The sequence below is a fragment of the Lactuca saligna genome, chromosome 2, assembly GCF_052625555.1.
Source record: "Lactuca saligna cultivar CGN05327 chromosome 2, ASM5262555v1, whole genome shotgun sequence".
In the NCBI taxonomy this organism is placed as follows: Eukaryota; Viridiplantae; Streptophyta; class Magnoliopsida; order Asterales; family Asteraceae; genus Lactuca; species Lactuca saligna.
Window position 1 is genome coordinate 49,564,041 of NC_136418.1, and position 8,753 is coordinate 49,572,793.

General features: G+C 37.0%; 1 pseudogene; it reads right to left on the reverse strand.

Moving 5' to 3' along the window:
- Positions 1-4,544: 4,544 nt before the first annotated feature.
- On the reverse strand, positions 4,545-5,258 carry LOC145029692 (secreted RxLR effector protein 161 pseudogene; annotated as a pseudogene).
- Between the last annotated feature and the right edge of the window lie 3,495 nt (positions 5,259-8,753).

Genomic DNA, 8,753 nt, shown 5'->3' on the forward strand with positions numbered 1-8,753 from the left:
ATCGCTCAAAACGAGAGGGTAGACTTCTAGTCTTTATATACACGAATATGATACCAGGAGAAGCAAAATAGATAGAAACAAAGATAGACAATGTATAATGTTAACATTATGGCGTGCGAGATCTAAAATCAGAAGGAGAGCGAGAAATAAAGTTTGGGGGAAAGAAAAGGAAGATTACAGTAATTATTGCTATTGTTAAAATTCAAACAACAATACATATATGTATATTTAAAAAAAACAGGTTGAGTTATAATTCAGACTTAAATATTCGATGTATATAGATATGTAGGAGTTCTAAAGTGTTTTCTAAGTTTTGCTAAAAATTTATAAGTTATCTATTAAGTTAAACTCCATTTGTGAAAAAGAAGAAGCACTACAACTGGTAATTGAAAATCTGACAGTCTTGACCCTTTTAGGCTTAAGTCTAACAATGGTTAAAACGGATAAGGTAAAACTCGGTATACTTAAAACAATAATTTTGCATTGTCGAAATCGCATCACTGGGAATTTAAAAATGAACACTAAGTTTTCAAATGCTATAATTTTTAAAAACTTCATAGATTATAAAACTATTTTGAAGCAAAGTGCACAAATAAGGCATGTTTTGAATAACAAGTGTTAGATATGTCAAAATAAATTTGAATATTTGAGACTTCAAATTATCTTATGGTATTATAACTCTTTTACAGTTATAACTAATGTTTATAATTTATTTTTATCGATTTATTGGCATTCTATGTAGTGATTCCGAGATTCAAGCGAAATTGAGGAACCAAGTATACTAGTCCTAGTCTTCAACTTTGAATTAAGTTTCTATGAGACTTTGAACTCACTTCTACTTCTAGGTCAAGTGCATGATGTGTGTATATGATTCATGAAATGTTGTTCGAGTCAAACAGTAACCCGAATATGGATAGTCACTACAGTTAAGTAGTCGTAGAATTCACATACCAATTTGAAATCCAAGCACATTATCCATTGTCTCTATCTGTTTCCAAGATTCCACTAGGTTATAACTTAGCTTCTAGTTACCAAGTCTAATATGTGTAGTGGCTATATGTGTAACTAAGTTTATTCGAATCTAGAACTAACTCGAATTTTTACGGTTGTCACACCATAACGGGTTCGGAAGGCTGTTTTTGGAACATCTTCCTCAAGAACCCATAACTGATGATACCCGGATCTAAGATCAATCTTGGAGAAGTAACTTGCTCGTTGTAGTTAGTCGAATAGATCGTCGACACGAGGGAGAGGGTAGCAATTTTTGACCGTGAGTTTATTGAGTTCCCTATAATCAATGCACATTCGAAACGATCCATCCTTCTTCTTCACGAACAAGACCGGAGCTCCCCAGGGTGAGACGCTCGGTCTTATAAAACCCTTACTGAGCAGTTCGTTTAGTTGACCAGATAGTTCTTGCATTTCGGCAGGCGCTAGATGGGAGGGTGACTTAGCTACGGGGGTAGCTCCTGGGACTAGGTCGATTCTGAACTCAACCTGATGTTTGGGAGGTAATCCTGGAAGGTCCTCTGGGAAGACATCAGGGATATCACATACGACGGGGATGTCCTTTGGGTTCTTTGATTTCTGGCTTCTGTTGATGACGTGAGCAAGGAAGGCGCGGTATTCCTTACATAAGTATTTCTGAGCCTAAATGTTGGAGATGATATGAAGACTCATACCGGGTTTATCTCCATAGATTAATAGGGTTTCACAATTTAAAAGATTTAGGCGAATGGCTTTGTCAAAGCATAAGATATCGGTACGATAAAGACTCAACCAGTCCATACCAACAATGACATCGAAACTCTTGATTGAGACTGGTATAAGATCGATTGGAAATGAGTGATCGTCTAACGTGAGAGTGCAAGCTATGTAGATTTCGCTAGAGCTTTCTGTTTTCCCATTATCCATTTCTACGACGAATGTTTCTTTTAGTGGTTGAGGGGTTTGTTTGAGTAAGTGTTTAAAGTTATGATTTACGAAGCTTCTTTCTGCACCACTATCGAATAAGACACAGGCATAAGAGTTGTTGAGAAGAAACGTACCCGTGACTACTGTGGGATCCGCTACCGCTTCATTGTGACCGATAGCGAGTAGTCTTCCGGTTCCCCCGAAATTCGTAGCCTTCGGACAGTTTTTCTTGAAATGACCAGCTTCACCGTAGCCGTAACACGTCGGGGTCACTCCCGAACCAGGAACTTGCGAAATAGGTTTGGGAGGGGCTTTGCAGAATCGCACCGTATGGTCCTTCCGACCGCAGTTGGAACACTGCAATTCACGGCAGGGACCGTTGTGGTGGAAAGGGCACTTGGGACACATGGGCAGATTCCCACTATAAGCTTTTGGTGGTGTAGGAGCGGCTGGAGTGGTGACAGCATGGATCGCCACAATTTGCTGGTCCCTGGAGGAGGTTTGAGTCTTCTTGCCCTTCTTCTTATCCCATCGCTTCCTCTTTCTATCAGAAGAATCGGGTGGTGCAGTGGTAGTTGTGGTTGCCGTTGCTAGAGTGGAAGAGATTTCATGGTTGATCAGACTTTGGGCCAATTCCTTGGCGCTGTCGAAGGTGGTAGGGCGTGAGGCTAGAACATTTCCTCGATACAGGGGCACTAAACCCCAGATGTACCGTTCAATCTTCTTGCTTTTGGACGATATCATATTGGGACACATAGCCGCCAAGTCACTGAACCTGGCCGTATACGCTTTTATGTCGGTCCCTTTCATCTTCAGGTTCCAGAGTTCCTCTTCAAGTTTCTGAATTTCGCCCCTAGGGCAGTACTCCTTTCTTATGAGGTCCTTTAGAGTGTCCCAGCCCATGGCATTGGCTGTAACCAAGGAGAGTGCACTGACATGGCCATTCCACCATGTCAATGCCCTGTTAGTGAGGGTGGCAGTTGCGAACTTGATTTTGCTCTCTTCGGGGCAAGAGCACATTTCAAAGACAGATTCAGTTCTTTCGAACCATTGGGACAGTGCTAGAATTCCTCCGGTACCATCGAAACACATTCCGAGATTATTTCAAAGACAGATTCGGTTCTTTCTATTTCTAAGATAGATTCGGTTCTTTCTATTTCTACATTTACGAGATTATTTATTTCAACATATATGTTAATTTTCCTTCATTTCAAATTACATCAATGCAATTACATTCCTTTTTCTCAAACAGTTATCACTATCATGTGAAAAATTATTTTATAATTTACAACAAATATTTTAATCATTTGTACTTACAATACACAAAGTGACTTCCATAGGACATCCTTAAAAGCAACCATGATTTTCAAGTTTATTAGCAAGGTTTCACCGCCAACATACGCTATCGCTTCTTAGATTTCCACAAAGAACACCCAAATTTGAGACTTGACAATGCTTCTAGTTCTAGTTTTCTTCTTTTGGTCACATCCTTTCTTACTACTTGTTGGGAAATGCGAATTGGGTAATAGGAAATCTGGATCACAAACAGGAATTGTATGATACACTTTCCTTGTTTCATATTTCGACCCTAATTGCCTTGGGCTTCACGAAATCCAAACTAGGATTATTCCTGAAGAAACGATTCTGATTTTAGGCACAAAACACATAATCAATTTTGAGAGAGAATGAAGAAGAAATCGTTTTTCAGTTTTCTATGTTTCCACCAAGTCGTTATTTTTCCAGGACTTATCTACTCAACGGATAAAACGATAACAGTTTTCAACTTTTAGAAACTACGAATTAAACCTTGTATTTGCATCTTTAAAGTATAACAAATTAATCCTCGTATTGTAGATCATGGTTTGCTACTAACAATGTTTAGTAAATACAAGTGTGCACTCCCACACCTCCTAACTTGTATTATAACTAAAACACTATTCTTGAAACACTTGTTAAATCGATTACACTAAAATATATTTGTTGATTAAATCACCAACAATCCTCCACTATTTTAGTGTAACCTTGAATTAATAATCTTAAAACAAAAGAAAATGAAACTAATGCATAAATGAAAATATTGATTCGATTGAATTTTCATATTAGTATATTACACATTTCAAACATTCGAGAAACCAAGGTATCTTAAAGATTGAACCCAACAACTCTTTTGAACATCTGAAGATAATATACACATTAGTTTTACAATCATCTCAACAAAATAACTTGACATTAATTATAAAGCCGTGTGTCCCAATCCATTCTTGATCGTATAAAAGCCAAGCCCCCAAGCTCTTTGAAGTGCGGCTACACTTCACGATCATATAGGTGATTCTATTATTCATGTACCTATATACATTTTATCAAAAGAATCATTAAGAAATCAAATTCATCCTGGTCTCTACAGGTTCAAACACACATACCTTGGGATAGTTATATTGTGTGTTCCGATTCATATAAATACCTTTCCTCATTGAATTCAACTTCTAACATTGTATTAGAGAGGAATTAGGTGTCTCATTCAGAAGAATATATAAGGACTTTAAGCCCATCGCTATATAAGACTTGTGCACTAAGTCTCATGCCAAACTCTTAGTGAGATGGTCAGCCAAATTTTGTTGTGATTTTACAAACTATATCGAAATCACACCATCCATGATTAGATTTCTAATCATCCCATGTCTAACATCAATGTGTCTCAATTTACCATTATAAACTTGACTATAAGCTTTACTCATAGTAGAAACACTATCAAAGCGAATAGATAATGGTGAAATCGATTTCCTCCACAATGGAATCTCATAAACCAAATTCTTTAACCATTCTGCTTCCTTACTTGCAGTAGCCAATGCAATAAACTCAAAAACCATTGTTGAACTAGTTATGCAAGATTGCTCTTTAGATGCCCATGAGATAGCACCTCCACCAAGCATGAATACCCAACCAGTTGTAGAAGAATGATCTTCTCTATTGGATATCCAACTCGCATCAGAATATCTATCCAAGACCGAAGGAAATCCTGAATACCACAAACAATAACATTTGGTTCCTTTCAAATATTTGAAAACACGATGAACCGCTTGCCAATGTTGAGTACTAGGATTATGAGTAAATCTACTCAATCTTCCCACTACGAAAGCTATATCTGGACGAGTTCTAGTCATAGCATACATCAAAGAACCAATAGCTTGCGAGTACTCCGGTTGAGAAACTGATCTACCTCTATTAGGCATCAACTTCATGCTTGAATCCATAGGGGTTCTAATAGGTGTACAATCAATGTAATTGAACCGTTTGAGAATTTTCTCAATGTAATGTGACTGTGTAATAGCATGTCCCTTGTTCATCCGTTTAATCCTTATTCAAAGGATTACATCCGCCTCCCCCATATCCTTCATAGAAAACTTTGAAGACAATAAATTCTTTGTTGCATTAACTTGATTTTGATCAGTGCCAAAAATCAACATATCATCTACATACAAGCAAATGATCACACCGGATCCAGATGAATCAAAACGGTTGTAAACACATTTGTCAGATTGGTTTAAAGAAAAACCAGTAGACAAAATAACTTCATCAAACTTCAAATACCATTGTTTTGGAGCTTGTTTAAGTCCATACAATGATTTTACAAGTCTATACACTCTTTGCTCATTTCCAGGCAGAATAAAACCTTCTGGTTGTTTCATATCAATTTCCTCATCAAGATCACCATTCAGAAAGGCTGTTTTAACATCCATTTGATGTATCACTAGATTGTGAATAGATGCTAAAGCAAGAAACAATCTAATGGTAGAAATCCATGCTACTGGTGCATACGTATCAATGGTTCCATCTACCTTCATTTTCTTCTTGAAAATCCATTTACATCCTAAAGGTTTAGACCCAGGAGGTAAATCAGATAACACCCAAACATTATTCTCCATAATGGATGACATCTCTTCATCAACCGCTTCTTTCCAAAATGCAACATCTCGAAACTCCATAGCTTCCTTAAAAGTCTTTGGATCAGTCTCAAGATGAGAGGAATATGAATATTGTTTCTTTACTTTATCCCTCGAACCTTCAACTAAAAATAGTTGAAATTAATCGCCAAAATTTTTCGCGACTCGACCTCGTTTGCTTTTACGAAGTTGTTGTGTTTTTGGAATTGAAACAACTTCCTTACCATCTGATTTAGGCACCTCACTTGAGCTTGGAATCAGATCTTTTGGTCTTTGAGTTGAAGAATACCGCAGCTCATCAAAAATCGCATCCCACGACTCTATAATGGTATAAACAGAATATGCCTCATTAGGTTCTATAACATAAAACCTATAAGCTTTGGAATGTTCTGCATATCCAATAAATATGCACTCAACTCCTCTTTCACCTAAATTTTTCTTTTTATGTTCGGGTAATTTCCCAACTACTCGACATCGCCAAATTCAAAAATAATTCAAATTTGGTGTTTTCTTGTGCCACAATTCATAAGGAGTAACTTTGCTCTGTTTATTAGGAACCCGGTTTAGCACATCATTGGCTGTGAGCATAGCTTCACCCCAAAAGCTTTCACTTAAACTTGAAAAAGAAAGCATCGAATTTACCATTTCTTTTAAAACTCGATTTTTCCGTTCAGCAACACCATTTTGATGTGGATTGTAAGGAGTTGTGGTTTCATGAATAATTCCAACCGATTGAAAGTATTCAGAATCCATGTACTCTCCTCCCCTATCTATTCGAGGACATTTTATAGAAATACCCAACTGTAATTCGACTTTGGTTTTACATACTTTAAACGTTTCCAAAGCTTCATTTTTGGAACGTAACAAGTATACATAACAAAACCGAGTTGAATCATCAATAAAGGTAACAATGTACTCTTTATTTCCCAAGGAAGGTGTAGCAAGGAAATCACATAGATCACTATGAATCAATTCCAACACTTTCGATTTTCTATTAACATTTGGAAACGGTTGTTTCGTGATTTTAGTTAACTTACAAGTTTTGCATTTTTCAGAATTAATGTCAAAAGCTAGAATCAATCCGGATTTTGAGATTTCAACCATTCTTTTAATATGGACACATCCTAATCTATTATGCCATAACATAGAATTATCAAGATTAGATGCAGAAGTCATACAAGTAGATTTGACATGTGATGCAAAACAACTTATACCATTTAACTTAAAAACACGATCACAATAATAACCAAATCCAACAAATATTCCACATTTATACAACACATACTTGTTCAACTAAATCACTTGTTTATAACCCATACAATTCAACAAACCACTAGACACAAGGTTCTTTCGAACCTTTGGAACATACAATACATCAAACAAATTAATTGTTTTTCCAGAAGTGAACGTAATACTAACAACACTAGATCCTAAAATTGGCTTTGATCCTTCATCCGCCATGTGTAAGACAGAACCTTTATTTACTATGTTCAACTTCGTGAACCACCGTTCATCATTATACACGTGATGTATAGAACAGGTATCAAGCCACCATGAATCTGTATCAACCCCCTATACAAAAGAAACTTCTGGAGTTAGTAGCATAACATTGAATACTAAACTTACAAGATCATTAGAAATTTGATCTTTGGTTGTAGATTGATCATGAGATCCACTGCCACCAACAACACCATCTTTTCCACTACTACTTGCACCTTTATTTCCAAGTTTCACCCGACAGTAACGTTGCATATGCCCTTTCAGATGGCATCTCCAACACATAAGCTCCTTGGAATCCTTGTATTTTTTGTTGGAGTTCTTGTTGTGACCCTCATATTTATGTTTTTTACCCTTGCCCTTGTGATTAGAATTGTCTTCTTTATCACATTCAACCATATGAACTTGGGGCTGTCCAAAATCAGATTTGCCCTTTCCAGTTCCTTTGTCATTCTCTTGATAACAAAGTCCTTCTTCGATTTTCAAATGACTCCCAAGTTGAATCAAACTTATTTCTTCCTTTCTATGTTTCAGATGGTGTTTGAAATCTTTCCATGAGGGTGGAAGTTTATCGATCACACTTGAAACATCAAAGGATTCATCCATGGACATGTTGTGTTGTTTGAATTGACCATAAATTCATAGGATTTCATTATGTAACAACGTAAATTTCAAAAAAAAAAATCATTTTATATCAACCAAGTTCATATAAAAACATTCTCAAATATTTCCAACATTAGTTTTTGATACATAACATATCCCAAGATCATAAAAATCAACACTCTCTCAAGTGTGTACGAGTCACGTCGACGCCTTCCCACGGTCCTCGCTAGTACCTGAAACACATAACACAACAACTGTAAGCATAAATGCTTATTGAGTTCCCCAAGATACCGCATACAACACATACGCCACTCGAGGCTATAATACGACCCTTCGGTCGAAGTGTCTCAGCGGGACACTCCAGTCCCGTAGCTCGTTGGACCCTCTAGTCCGACTATGGCTCGTTGGACCCTCCGGTCCGGTCTATAAAATCATACAACATACATATATCACATATCACATAATCTCATACGTAACACATAACACCCTCTAGTCAAACACATAATACCATTCTAGGTAACGTATAGTGAGAAGACTCACCTCAGGTGTCTCGGTAAGTCTCTGACTCGGTAGAAATGTGATCTAGCCTCCGCTTAATCACATAAAGTAAATACACTCATAAATATAACTATACTCAAACCTTTCTTAACACCCTCAGAAGGGTAAAAGACCATTTTACCCCTCTCTTGGCTTAAAGGCCTCACTTTTGACCAAACGTTAAAAGTCAAGAAAAGTCAACGGTCAAACTTTGACCCGACTCGTCGAGTGCACTTGGGCGAATCGATGAGTCTACATTTG